Here is a 14,308-nt window from a genome sequence, read left to right on the forward strand (position 1 = left end):
CATACTATCATATCAATTTGATAGTATCTCAAGAGATAGATGATAGTATGATAGTATCTCAAGAGATAGAAACTTTGAAGTTCATTTATTCCCGACACTCAGCTATTCAATATGTTTTTTAAATTTTATTTTATTAAGATTTTTTATTTATTTATTTATTCAGAGAGAGAGAGAGAGAGAGAGAGAGAGAGAGGCAGAGACACAGGCAGAGGGAGAAGCAGGCTCCACGCAGGGAGCCCGACGTGTGACTTGATCCCAGGTTTCCAGGATCACACCCCAGGCTGCAGGGAGCGCTGAACCGCTGCACCACTGGGGCTGCCCTATTCAATATGTTTGAATAAGTTTTTTTAAATACCTGCTGAGTAGTTATCTAGAATATTCTTGAATATCTCCAGTGACATTCTAATATGTATTAGAACTGAGATCTTAGTACCTTCTCTTGTTGCAAGAGTCATTTCAAAGACTATTGTCATTGTCACTTTATATGGAGAGATTGTTTCACAGCTCGCCCACAAATGGTATCATTTTTGTTTGTTTTACATCATGATTTATATGTTTGACTCTTCCATTTTATTTATTTTTACCAGGGACACTTATAAGGAGCTGTACTTTCTGAGGGTGGTGTTGCATGCTTATATTTCAGATATTAGCATGAATTCATGATTTTGAGTACCAAAGTTCTATAAGCTCTATGTGGTGAGCTGAATAAAAAAACAAAAACAAAAACAAAAAACAATTCTTATCCATCTTACTGTCATAAGATAATTCTATTTCATTTTCAATGACTGAATGCAGTATGACCAAGTGTGGTAAATTTACTTGATGGTTGGCTCCCCAAACATATGGACCCTTTTGTATTCAAGGCTGAAATGAAGTTACCTAGAGACAAAATTAAAGTGTGGTTTTTTTTAAAGTAAAACACATCTAAATATCACACAGCAGACAGAGCTTTTTTTTTTTTTTTTTAAGATTTTATGTATTTATTCATGAGAGAGAGAGAGAGGGAGAGAGGCAGAGACACAGGCAGAGGGAGAAGCAGGCTCCATGCAGGGAGCCCGATGTGGGACAAGATTCCGGGTCTCCAGGATCAAGCCCTGGGCTGAAGGCAGCACTAAACTGCTGACTGCTGTCCAGACAGAGCTTTTAAAAATTATTTCCTCTTTCTGTTTTTTTTTTCTTCTTTGTTATGGAGAGTTTCTCTATAAAGTTGGAAATTAATATCCCAGAAAACACATTACAATCTTAAGTGTTTTGCTATAGAAGTGAGTAATATAAATCAGATAAAATTATTATTTGTAAATAGACTTGTAATATATCCTTGTAAATAACTTGTAAATAAATTTGTAAATAACAAGTATTTGAAAAAATAGATACGAATTAGATGGTTTCTTAAACAGAATAGCTAAATGCAAGCAAGTACTAGACAATTCTATTATACTTATAGACGTGTATAGCCAAAAGTGTAAGTGTGAATGCATTATGTGCTTTCAGATTCTGTTGAATCAGACACTCCAATCCTGACACTATTAGTGAAGTCCATGCATTAAGGCATTGAAGATGTCCCTGCATTCAATGCCTCTATGTATTTTACTTAAAAGTGTCAAAGTGACACATTTTTTACTTTTCTTTGAGCTCTCAGTCAAGAGGCCAGTGGATTCTTCTCTGAGGTTCTCATGATTTGTACATTCCTTACTGCAATAACTTTTCTCTGTGAGAAATAAGACTTTATGTTATCTCTAGATTCAGGCTTTTGACTGTGATGTCCCTTTGTGTAATAGGGCAATTTATCATGTATCAGGGTAGAAAGCTTATGATTTTTATCTTTCAGTTACATCAAACATAAACCTGTATACAATTAATGATTGTTATTATAGCCACAAATGAGGACTACTCTTTTTGGAGAGGCTGTTTGATAGTTTCCCACACAGAGATAGATTTTAATTTGACTATAGGCTGGAGTCCTCTGTTCTAGGGGGTGATGACAGGACATCTGTGAAAACACAACTATCACATTTTCCTTGCCCAAGAAAGTCCTCAAATCTTGGCCTTCTACATATTTTGTTAACTTATATGCCTTTATCTTATTTCCTCAGTATGTAGGTCAATGAATAGAAAAGTACTCTATGTTTCAAGCAGGAAATCCTCAGGACACAGTATACCATGTAGAAATTTGGTACTATCTGATTTATTTGAGGATCCTATTATATAAATCACAGTGCTGATAAAACACAAATGTTACTGGCTTTGTGTTGCAAAAAACTAGCCAATTTAATATGTTGGAAATATTCCTTATTTTATATTAATTATATTTATATTGATATGTTGGAAATATTCTTAATTACCACTTAATTGTTTTGTTTGCTAAATTTGAGGTATATCTATAGCTTCCTAACAAAGAGAAATCACCTATCTAACTGCAGCTTTTAGTAAATAAATAGGATAAATCAGTAAATTATATAGGTGATAGATGCCATGGGAAAAGGTAAATAGACAAGAGACGTAGCACTCAAGAGGCATCATGGAACAGTCAGAAGGTGCTTCTAAAGAAAGGAAGACATCATTGTAAAAGGAGTGAATATCTAAATACTCCAAACAAAATCCTAATTGTGTGTTTCCATGCAATTTCTTTCACTTATAGACTCTAGTCAGAAGCATATAAAGGCTACTGAGAGAGCCTTGACTCTTGACTGAGAGAGCACTCAATATTTCCTTAAAAGAGAACTTTGACATAATTTTCAATTATCTATGGAAGTTAAAAATTTAAATTCATAGCCATCAATCACTTTCATTCTAGCCATTATGGGAATTAAATCAGAAATATTACATTTTGGCATAATGGTCTAATTTCATTTTATCATTTTTGTGGCAACTACTTTTCTTCTTTTGTAGAGGTCAATAGTAAGGTAAAATATATAGAAATCAATTAACAGAAGAAGGTTAAGGAAGTAAATAATCATCACTGGGTACTGAAAGTTTTACAACTAAGCTGCATTATTTAACGTTAATAGTTTCTTTAAAATTCAGCCTTTTAAAATCCAAATTCAATTTCTTACTTGTGTATTTGAGCAAATATTTCATTGTGCTGTTTTATTTTCTAGAAGAGATTTTTATAAACCTCATTCTTTTCACATCTGCTATCAACTAAAAAAATGGCTAGAAGATTACCAAACTGAGTTTAAACCAATAAAATATTTCTACACATCACTTTTCACATCCATAAGAGTACTAATTTTTTAAAATTTATCTTGGCCACTCGAACTCTTGAAGAGCCAACAAAAATGGACAGTTTATGTAAGTAAAAAGGCAACTCATCTTTGTAACATGAACGTATTACACACATTTTGAAATTTAAGTGGACATTCTTGGAATAGATTTAGTTAGCAAATGGATTTATTTAGGTCATTGCCACTTAAACTCTTTCCAAAAGCATCCAGAGAGCAGGATGTAGATATAAAAACTCACCTTGTTCACTTTTAGTTGCTGAATGATGTTCCTTAATCAGCATGCACATGAAGTGATCCTGTTCTCTTTATTTGAATGTAGATCTATTTTCCCTTTCTCCTTGTTTATCTTTAAAGACAGTATTATTTGAAATTGTTTTAAAACCTTTAGTCTAAGAAAACTCACATCAGTAGTGCATGGAAGCGCAGATCTGACCATGTGACACACATAGTTATTTGCTCACCTGCTGTCTACCCTTTCAAAATTTCTTCTTTGCCAGTGGAATACCACATTGATTCAAATACTAACCCCTTGAGAACGTGATCCTTTTCTCCATTTTAGGGAGAAATTCTGGTTCTCTAATATTTAAAGAAATATTTGAAATAATTGCTTTTTCCTTAACACTCGTTAAAGTCATCAAGTTTGCTCTGTGAGCGATGAGGACATCTGCTGACAGCCTTCTGTGAATATTTTCCTGCTTTTAAAAGGGGCCACTTATTATCTCCTCTAAACCACTGAGGAGCATTATGGGAGTTCATGAAAATATTGTTATAATTTTTGATAATAGAAAACCAAGGGAAAGACATTTTTACTTTGGGAGTAAGCCAATATTGAGGATGGCACACCAGAGAGATGGAAGACACCTGTGTTTTAATAATATTCTTTAGCTACTGACTTAAACAAGACTGTATCTGACACCCTTCTGGACTTGTTCCTTCATTCATCAGATATTCATGAGGGCCTCCTAGGCACTAGGAATTGTTCTAAGTGCTGGGGATATAGCTTTGAAAAAAACATTTAAAATCTCAATGCAATGAAGCTAACATTCAAGTAGGGGAAGCTAGACATTAAACACAATGATTTAGTAACTTAAATGTGTAAGAAAGTTGTCTTAGCACAAGCTGCTATAAAAAAGTACCATACACTGAGTTTATTATAAACAATAGAAATTTGTTTCTTACAGTTTTGGAAGCTGGAAGTTCAAGTACAAGGTATCAGCATGATTGGATTCCAGTGAGAGCCCTCTTTCAGGTGACAGACTGCCAACTTCTTGTATCTTTATATGTCCTAGGGAAGAGAGGAAGCAAGCTCTCTCCTGACTCTTATAAGGGCACCAACACTATGTATAAGGGATCTACCCTCATGACCTCATCTAATCTTAATTATTTCTCAGAGGCCTTATCTCATAATACCATTATATCAGGGGGTAGGGTTTCAAGATGGACAATTTGAGGGGGCATTTGGCCTATAGCAAAGGTGATAAGTAACCGTGAAGAAACTAAATCAATAAGGGGATAAGGCATGCTAAGTGCGTTGTACACAGAGTCATTAGAGAGGGCCAGAGTGAGAAGGTAGCATTATAGCAAAAATAGTAAGGAAATAGGAGAGAATAAAATTCCCTGGTGATTTTTTCCCTGTGTTATTTGTAGAAATATGTCTGTTAATATTCAGATCATGGTTATTTTTTTCACTCAGGTTTTATAAGAACTCATAACGTCCTGCCTCTCAAAATGTATGTATTTGCATTTTCTCAAATCTGGTATCATGATCAATTTAAATGACTTCTGTGAATGTGTTCTCTGCCTCATTATCTGCTGAGACAAACTCTCTGCTTTCTCTATTTCTGAATCAATTTCTTGCTATTTCTGGCTATTCAGGTTCTAGTAAGGTGGAGAAAAAAGGATTTGGAGGTAGACATTAAAATGTGTGATTTTATGTGATCTCTACCACTTTCACCTAATATTGGCTAATTGGCTGATGATCTAGCCAATCTATATTAGGAACTTGCCATACTCTGGGTAATACTCTAAATTCTTTGCATTTATTATCTCCTTTAATCCACTCACTAGTCCAATGGACATTTCTATTTGTATTATTATAATTTCTTACTTTAAAAACCAAGAGCAAAAAAGCTTGACTTTGCAAAAAGTAACAGAGTAAATGGGAGAAGATTGACTCATCATAAGGGATTGAAGTCCAGAGCCCAAGCAATCAGATATAAGGTAAAAATTGTTATTTTTCAGGTGAATATTGATAAATATTAAAGAGCTTATGAGGAAATGAGTGATTTTGTTCTCTAATGGGCTGAAGAGTCAATGTAAATAATGATAACCCATGGTAAAAGCATATAATGATAAAATTGCTTACTAGTTTCTTTTCTTACAGGTTTAGGTAAAATGATAGTTAAGAAGAACTACCAATATTGATTTAATTTGCAGCTAAATTATATTAAAATGCACTATGTATCTTGTTATAACCTATTATCAAGAGGAAAACAGTGAAGCAGAATACATTTCATTAACATTGTACCTTCAGTTACTTACATTCTTGAACTTGTGAATAAGATAGTCATCCACAGTGAATGTATCCAGGAGAGAGTCAATGGTTAGGTTATATCTGATATTGACTCTGGGGAAAGGAAGGAAAGGATAAGAAAAAACTTCAGGTAGGAGAGAGGGTAAGGAGAATGGAGCTTCCATTCTGGTTCATAGGGTTCTAGGAATGGATGTGTGGATAAACTCTAGAGTATGGTGGAGGATTTTCCAAAGTATTGCAAAATGTTAGTCCACAGGATGATAATAGGGCTTTGGTTAATAACCAGATAAAATATTAGGTAAGAAAACAATTTTGTGAATACCCAAAGGAACAGATCTTTAATTTGCCAATTTGTCTTACCAAGTTTGAAATATGAGGGAACGTTATATGCTATATTTCTGAAAATTATTTATCCAAGGAGAAATTACTCCTTTCTTGCCTTCTTCTTCTTTTTTTTTTTTTAAGATTTTTAAAATTTTATTTTCATAGAGACAGAGGGAGAGAGAGAGAGGGGCAGAGACACAGGCAGAAGGAGAAGTAGGCTCCATGCAGGGAGCCTGACAGGGGACTTGATCCCAGGCCTCCAGGATCATGCCCTGGAATGAAGGTGGCGCTAAACCGCTGAGCCACCAGGCTGCCCTCTTGCCTTCTTTAGCAGGGAATCTTATAGGACTTAAATTCCGTGATAGACATTCTGGGAAATATTGAAGAGTGATAGATATGTTTGAGTATATCTGGGAATTTTACTGAGTGTCCCAAAGACTTCTCTAGGAACCAGGGGAAAAATGACTGCTAAGGTAAGGGAAGGGTAGGGGCTGAGCCATTCCCATGCATGAGCCTACCATTGGTACTGGAACTTTTTTCACAAGACTGAGTCCCATTAGAAAGTCTGCCATTGGACAAGGTGGTTGGAGTCATATACAGTTGTCAAGTGTTGGTTGAATACCTGGCAGCCTGATGATTGAAATTTTTGTATAGAAACATAGTTGAGATTATTCCAAATAGACATATGCCCAATAATTTCTAATTAAATATCATATTATATTCATGACTTGTCTGTCCATGAGTGCCCTCATGCCCTGTCTGCTCTAAGTAGTACTTTGCCAGTTAACATTTTGGCTATGAAACTTGAGCCTCTCTGGCACATGGGTGGAGTTCTCCCCACGTGTCAGATGTTGGGTTAATGCTAGCCCATCAGGCAGGTGACCTAACACTGAGTATGTATGGCTGTACACTTGCGTCAGTATTTTCCTTTATGTAGATTTCATCTTTTTTATGCATTGCAGTTCTTTTTTAAGATAAGAACTATTTGGCCACATTCTTTAAAAAAAAAAGTCTTGACTACATAAATGATATTTCATAGTACTGTTACTGCAATTTTTTTAAAGATTTTATTTATGTATTCATGAGACACACACAGAAAGAGAGAGGCAGAGACACAGGCAGAGGGAGAAGCACGCTCCCTGCAGGGAGCCCACTGTGGGACTCCATCCCAGGATCTCAGGATCACGCCCTGAGCCAAAGTCAGATGGTCAACCACTGAGCCACCCAGGCATCCCATTACTGCAAATTCTTAAAAATGGTCAATATTTTGCTTCAGTTCTTGAGCTCTATGTTATTATGGAAGTACATTTTATTGTCATTGTAAGTAATAGTATACCAGTGGATCAATAGTTTTTCAGATAAAGTGTTGGCTCATTAAGAAATAAACTTGATATTTTAAATATATATATTTTTTCATTTGGAAAGGAAATATATATATATATAGAAGGCATATGAGATTCTGAACTACAGAAAATGTGTAAAGCACCTCACATAATTAGAGGTAAAACATGTATTTTCTCTCAATACATTTTACTTGGTGTGTGTACATATGCAGATTTTATGCAAATATTTTTATCAAGCCAGCAAGTAGAGTCACTGATGTCACCATAGTAAAATAAGATAGTTGGTTCCCATGTCAATACATTGGAGATTATTAGTCCAGATGATGATTCTTCCTAAAGCCACTTAGGGCAAAGGACTTCTTCAGATATTTGTTCAGGGGTTCTTAAACTATAGTCTAGACCAAGGGAATTGTATTGAAAATTTGTGGGTGTGTGTTTATGCAGTTTTAAGTGGGGATGTCCAGAGCTCTGGTGAGATTTTCATTGCCAGTCAGTTACCCAGGAGAAGCTAAGAATCCCTGCTTTAGCACTCAGCCCACAAGGCAGGGCTGAACTGTGGCGCCTTCAGTATGTCCTTAGCATACTCAGTGCACTGGACTGGTGATTTGGAAAAAACTTGGATGATTTATCCCTAGTTTTATTTCAAGCTTTACATATTCTTTTTTTAAAAAGATTTTATTTATTTATTCATGAGATACACAGAGAAAGAGGCAGAGACATAGGCAGAGGAAGAAGCAGGCCCCCCACAGGGACCCCAATTCAAGACTTGATACCCTGACTGGGATCACAGCCTGAGCTGAAAGCAGACGCTCAACTTCTGAGCCACTCAGGCTTCCCGATTTATATAATCTTTTAAATGAAAGTGATGCAAACATTTATTATAATTCATTACATTCAACTCTGTACTTCATCCATTATTCTTGGATTATTTCCTACCTGGCTGGTGTGGGTGTGGGTGTGGGTGTGGGTGTGTATGTATGTACCGCAATAACACTCTCAACAGACCTTTTGGCGGAGTGTCACAAACCAGAATTAGAAGAGAAGTCCTAAAACTCTCAGTTTTGGAGAAAAATACTCCTGTTCATGCAAGCTTAAGCATTTACAAACTAGAGTTTGTTTTTCTTTAAGAAATCAATTGAAAGTTTAAGTTCATAGTTTTAATATTATTTGAAGGAGGTATGTAAAAAGGTGTCAGGCTACTTTTAGGTTGTCAGTCCTCCACTATCACTGGTTCTCAAATTAAAGATGATTTTCTTGCAATAGCATTTTGACAAACATGTATACACACAATTGTAAATAAAATAGTTTGCTGCATTTGCTCTTCTTAAACATCTACTAACTATTGGACAAATTTATTACAGGAATAGAGACCATGACTCATGCTTGAATCATAATAGACTTCTTTGATTGCTAAAATGAGGAACTATAAAATCTCCTTTATTCAGAATCAAGGAGAAAATGATTGTATTGTCCTGTGAAGTCTTCATTAGGCATTTTGTAGTGTGGAGAGAATCAAAGCAATGGATATAGCTAATTCAGTTTTCTAACAATAAATATTCTCAAACAGGGAGTTGTTTTCTCCAGTGATTGTCTTTCCATGGTTAGCCTAGGGGAGAGGAACATTAAATGCAAAACTCCTAATATCAATACAGTGTATTGGGCTTTTACATCCTCTTGGCTGCTTATCTGCCTTTTTTCATTGAACAAACATTGCCTAAACTTTTTACTGGCTCATCACAGAGGGAGAGGTAGAAAACAAAGCAGCATTCATGAGGCTGAAATGGACTAGTTTCCTTTGGTTTGGCTAAAACAGCACATACTCTCATATTCTACCCTCATTGTATTAGTCTTCTCAAAACGTAGCATGTTGAGAATTTCTGAGGACTCTTTAATATAGTTTGCTTGAAATTAAGCACTAAGGGTTTGCACTTAAAAGTATATGGGAAAAATAATATAGCTTTGATCACATAAAGTCTCACAAATTTTCATGGGACAGACTTAGGAATTGCATAATCACAGTTTGTTGAATTTATACTTTACTTTTAAAACAGTTTAATTCCCCAAGACAGGATGACCTAATATATAATCCCCCGTCACCTATGGTAAACTCTGCTAGCATGCTAAAGACCAAAGAGAATCATCAAGACATATCATCCTCTAGTAGCACTTAATCTGACTCTGGAATTCATAATATTACAGTTACGGAGTATTGAGAATTTGTCTGTCAAAGAGAAATTGTTATAATAAAAATATTTATTAATAAGGCACTATGGAAAGTGAACTATTCCCTATGCATCATTTATCAAGCACATACCTGACATACCTGTGTGCTGTAGGAGCTCACCTACTCTTTAGCAGCCTCTGATCACTGCACCTGTACAGAAGGCAGAAGAGAATCATGCTGGCACATACATAAGTGCTCAAGCATTTAACACAGATCTGTGTCCAGTATGGCATGGGGCAGCTATTTTCATTATGTAGGGATATGATCATTGGTCATGGAAAATACGGTTAGGGGGGAGGGAAGTCATGGAGGAGTTTCCTTATTTACATTTGGGATAAAATCTCTAATCCCTGCAGACACCCACACAGGTCCCACAGTTTATAAAAGGGATAGTTGAGGTTGGGCAAAGGGAAGCAACCATGTAATACTGCATTTATTCCTTTATCACGTATTTATTCTGCATCCACTATATTCCAGGTATTGTTCTGTGTATTGGAGATATAAGTATGACCACTAAATTCTCATGGGGCTTATATTCTAGTGGCTACTCCTGTAAACACTTCACATAACCACTTAATTTCCATAAAAGTCCATATGAAAAGTCCATATGCTACAATCCCCATTTTGTAGATGAGGAAACAGGTCTTGAGAATTGGCATAACTTACAGAAACAGCATATGTACCCATGCAATGCTTTCTTAATCATTTTGCTATCCTGCCTGTGGATACTTGGAATGGAAATGTATGTTTGCAAGAAAAGAGAGGCAGGGAATTGAGAAGGTGGAAAAGAATTCACATTGCCTGCCAATGTGCCAGCCACTGGGCTAGGCACCACACTCAGCTTATCTCATTTTGTCTTGCAACATTTTATTTTATGAGGGTAAACAGTGTGCTAAGGGTTGCAACCAGTTACGTGGAAGGATCAGGAATTATCAGATTCCAAGGGTTCGTGATTTTCCTTTATACCACACCATGTCAGAAAAGAATAGAACGGGGAAACAAACATAGAAGAACTTATTTTTCAAATTTGCTTCAGAAGTCTTGGGACAATTTATTTTAGCTTGTTCATTTGTTTGTAATTAAAATCATAATCATGTAGCATCTTGGACCTCGTATCAGATTTAGTTAATGAAACAAATAGGTATTTCTGCTTTTAAAAAGAAGTTTGTATGATTCCCCCAACATGTGTTAGGGGAAGGTTTCTCACATCCTTTTTTATTTTTGAGAAAAAGAAGAAAAATTGTGTGGCAATATTGTTTGAAAATTTTCACATCCTATTTCCACAGAAGTTTTTGGTCTTTAGGAGTCCAGAGCATGAATTTTTTTTAAAAAATTAAAAATTGGCTGATCATATGACAGGCAATATGGTTTTATATTCTGAGTTTCTCTCCATGCCACATTGGCACATCACATACATGGAATCTACTTGTCCTTTTTCCTGCTCGCTGATAGAAGACCTCAGCCCTCTGCTTACAGTTCCTCTGGTTTTCCAGGGAACTTCCCCTTTTCCAGATTGCCCAACACACGGTGATAAGCAGGTCTGCTTCCCAGCCCTGGCCCAGCACTTTCAGGGTGCCTCAATGTCTATCACACCCCTTCAGTCCCCCAGGGCAGTTGAATACTAAAGCCCTTGAGGTACTAAAGCTGCTCAGGTTTCTGCTTAAAATGGGAAAACACTTCTTGGTGGCCATCAAGGAAGTGCTATTTCTCTTTCTCTGTCTTGACTAGGATGTTAGTAAAAATACTCCTTTGACTTTTTTTTTTCTTCTTCTACATGTCCCAAATGGGAGAGCAGCAAAGCTGGTGCAATAGATAAATCCAAGGAAGAGGCATTATATTACTCAGAATCTCCTCTCATCACAGGTCACCAAGGCTTTCTGTTAAGCTCTTCACTCTGGGATACCTTTTCCATCAGAACGATGACTCTGATGGGAGTTGCCCAGTCCTATTGCAAAAAGGCTTCTGGAGGGTCCACCCTGCCATGCCCAGATCGGTTGAAGGTACTTTAAGATGTAGGTTGGGATGCCCCACAGCATGTCACAATACTAGAAATGAAACACCACAAACATTGCTGTGTTTTATCTTTACAACAACTCCAAGAGGAATGAATATTATTTCCATGAGTCACTTAAGGCTTAATGTGATGGAGTAACTTGTCTGAGGATATGGAGAGTAAATGTCAGATATGAAACATTCATGACTTCTGAATCCAAGTTCAAGACTTTCCACTATACCACAGTGTCTTCCGGTGAAGAAGAAGAAAGCCAACAAACAAACTTTAGTTTTTTCAAAAACATGAGAACCAGAAATTCTCAACCTTATGTGTCATAGAATGATACCTATAACAAATACATATTTCCACAACCCAGAGATATGGAATTCAGGCAGAGTAGTACTTGACCATGTTGTTAAGACCAATTGTTCTCATTTTCAATTTTGGATGATCAGTAGTCACATGTGGTAAACAAGACATCAGATTTGAAAGAAAGCATTGATTTGATTGATTCCAACTGTAAATCTGGAATGCATTTTTCAATTTACAAAGTCATAGTTATTCTTCTAGGCCTCTGGATTAGATAGTACAATTCCTATGCAAAACAGATTGTTTACTGACAGATTTTTAAACGACAGATCTTAAAGAGTAGAAAGAATTTGAATATATTTCCACTTCCTTCTCAGTGACCAATTGAAAACAAATTTGTACGGTAGGGTTATTGAAGTCTATGAGCATTTATAGCTGAGTGAATTAAAAATCCATAGCACATTACTGTTAAAAAGACAAAGCCAAGGAAACACAGTACCTGTCTCCAATTACATGTTTTTATATGATGCTGAATGTATGTCTTTGAGGGCTCACATACATATGCACACCACGTGGGTTGTCAGACAAATGTTTCTTGTGGGTGGTCTCAGACAACATAACATAAACCACTTATTCAAATAAACCCGTTGGTTCCTTTTCTCCATCCGTGCTGTGTGGAAAAGCTAATAGCTAGCTGTCTTAGGAGTTTTTTCTTTCCTGATGCTTATCCCCCAAACAATAAGCTATTTAAATACTTGAAATGATTTGAGTGTGGGAGACACTGTTGTAAAAATATAAAAACTTTTGCTAAAATGAGGTCAAGATCATAAACCTGATTTCAAAAATGAGAAAAAGCATGTTATGGATTAAAAGTCTGCGAAATATACTTAACCACATATAAACACACATATAGTAAATATATGTTCTAGATTTAATAGCAAAACTGCAAACCTAGCTCCTTTTGCCTTTTACTTCTATGCTACTTAGCGACAGGCAGAAAATAGCTGGAACTTCTCTGCTTAGCATTTCCATTATTTCCTGCTCTCCTCAGTTTCCAGAAATTTATCCTTGACAATTCCACTCCACACTGCGTGTCTGCAGTAAAAACAACCTAATAAGTGTCTTCTGTAAGAAGCTAGAGATTTTTGTATAAATTTTGTCTTCTTTTATATGAAGATAATCTACTCAAGTTCCTGATGTTAACATTTGTGTAAACTACCTTAGAGACTGAGATTCTAATTATGTAATAAAATATGTAACATGAATTCTAGGATCCTCTATCATAACAGTTATAAAGGTGAAAATAAAAACTTCATAAGGAGTTTTAAAATTTAAAAGAGGTTCCCATATCTTTTCATATTAATAAAATTAATACATATTAATCTATGACATTTAATGTACATCATGTTAGTTGTTATGAACTTCTTGTCAAATGCTTTATGAGTCCTATTTAATGAAAGAGCACCATCCTACTATTATTTCAAGATCACAGATGGGAAGAGTGTATGCATACGTATGTATATATGTATGTTCATATATGAACATATAAATATATGTGTCATATATATAAGATATAAAATAATTTGATATGAACAAACATTCACAATTGTATTGTAATATAGTTTACCTTTTTTTGTTTCATAAAATTATTTCAGCCCAGGTCAGGGGTGGTTTAATAAAAGTTCAACTCGATAATTTCATTTTACAGAAATGAAATTAATTCTGAGGGAGTACAAGTAATTTTCTCATTTTTGCACACAACGTAAAACTGCAATTCAGGCTGCATTCATATACCAAGTAAATGTGTTTACCTAATCTCTTGACTACAGACATACAACATAAAATGATATAAAAATGATTAATTATGTGTAATAGAACAAAGGCAAGCAGATTATATGTCCTTTCGTAGTTACCTAGAGATGGCAGCTAGTCAGGGGATTGAGTAGTTGGGAAGTAGCTGCTGAGCTAGGCATTACAGCCTTATAGCTCCCTTTATATTTGCATTGAATGTGCAAATAGGTCTCGCCAGTGGAATGCAAGCGGAAACAAAGTCAAAGTGTTTTCTCTGAGCTTTCTTCCCCTATGCCAACTCTGACAGAGGAAAATGAGGCCCAAGAGACAGAAGAGTCATAAAAAAGAAGTTGCCTGAGTCCTTTCTTTCTTTCTTTCTTTCTTTCTTTCTTTCTTTCTTTCTTTCTTTCTTTCTTTCTTTCTTTCTTTTTTTTGAAAGTCATCTGAGTCTCTGAATCATCATGTAAAGGAACGCAACCTGCTGGGAACAACCAGGTCAGACAGGTGTTCAACTGAGAGAGAAATTTCTGCTGCAGTCCCTAAAATTTTGGAGTTTATGAAAACAGC

Source organism: Vulpes lagopus, chromosome 13, assembly GCF_018345385.1.
Source record: "Vulpes lagopus strain Blue_001 chromosome 13, ASM1834538v1, whole genome shotgun sequence".
Taxonomy (NCBI): Eukaryota; Metazoa; Chordata; class Mammalia; order Carnivora; family Canidae; genus Vulpes; species Vulpes lagopus.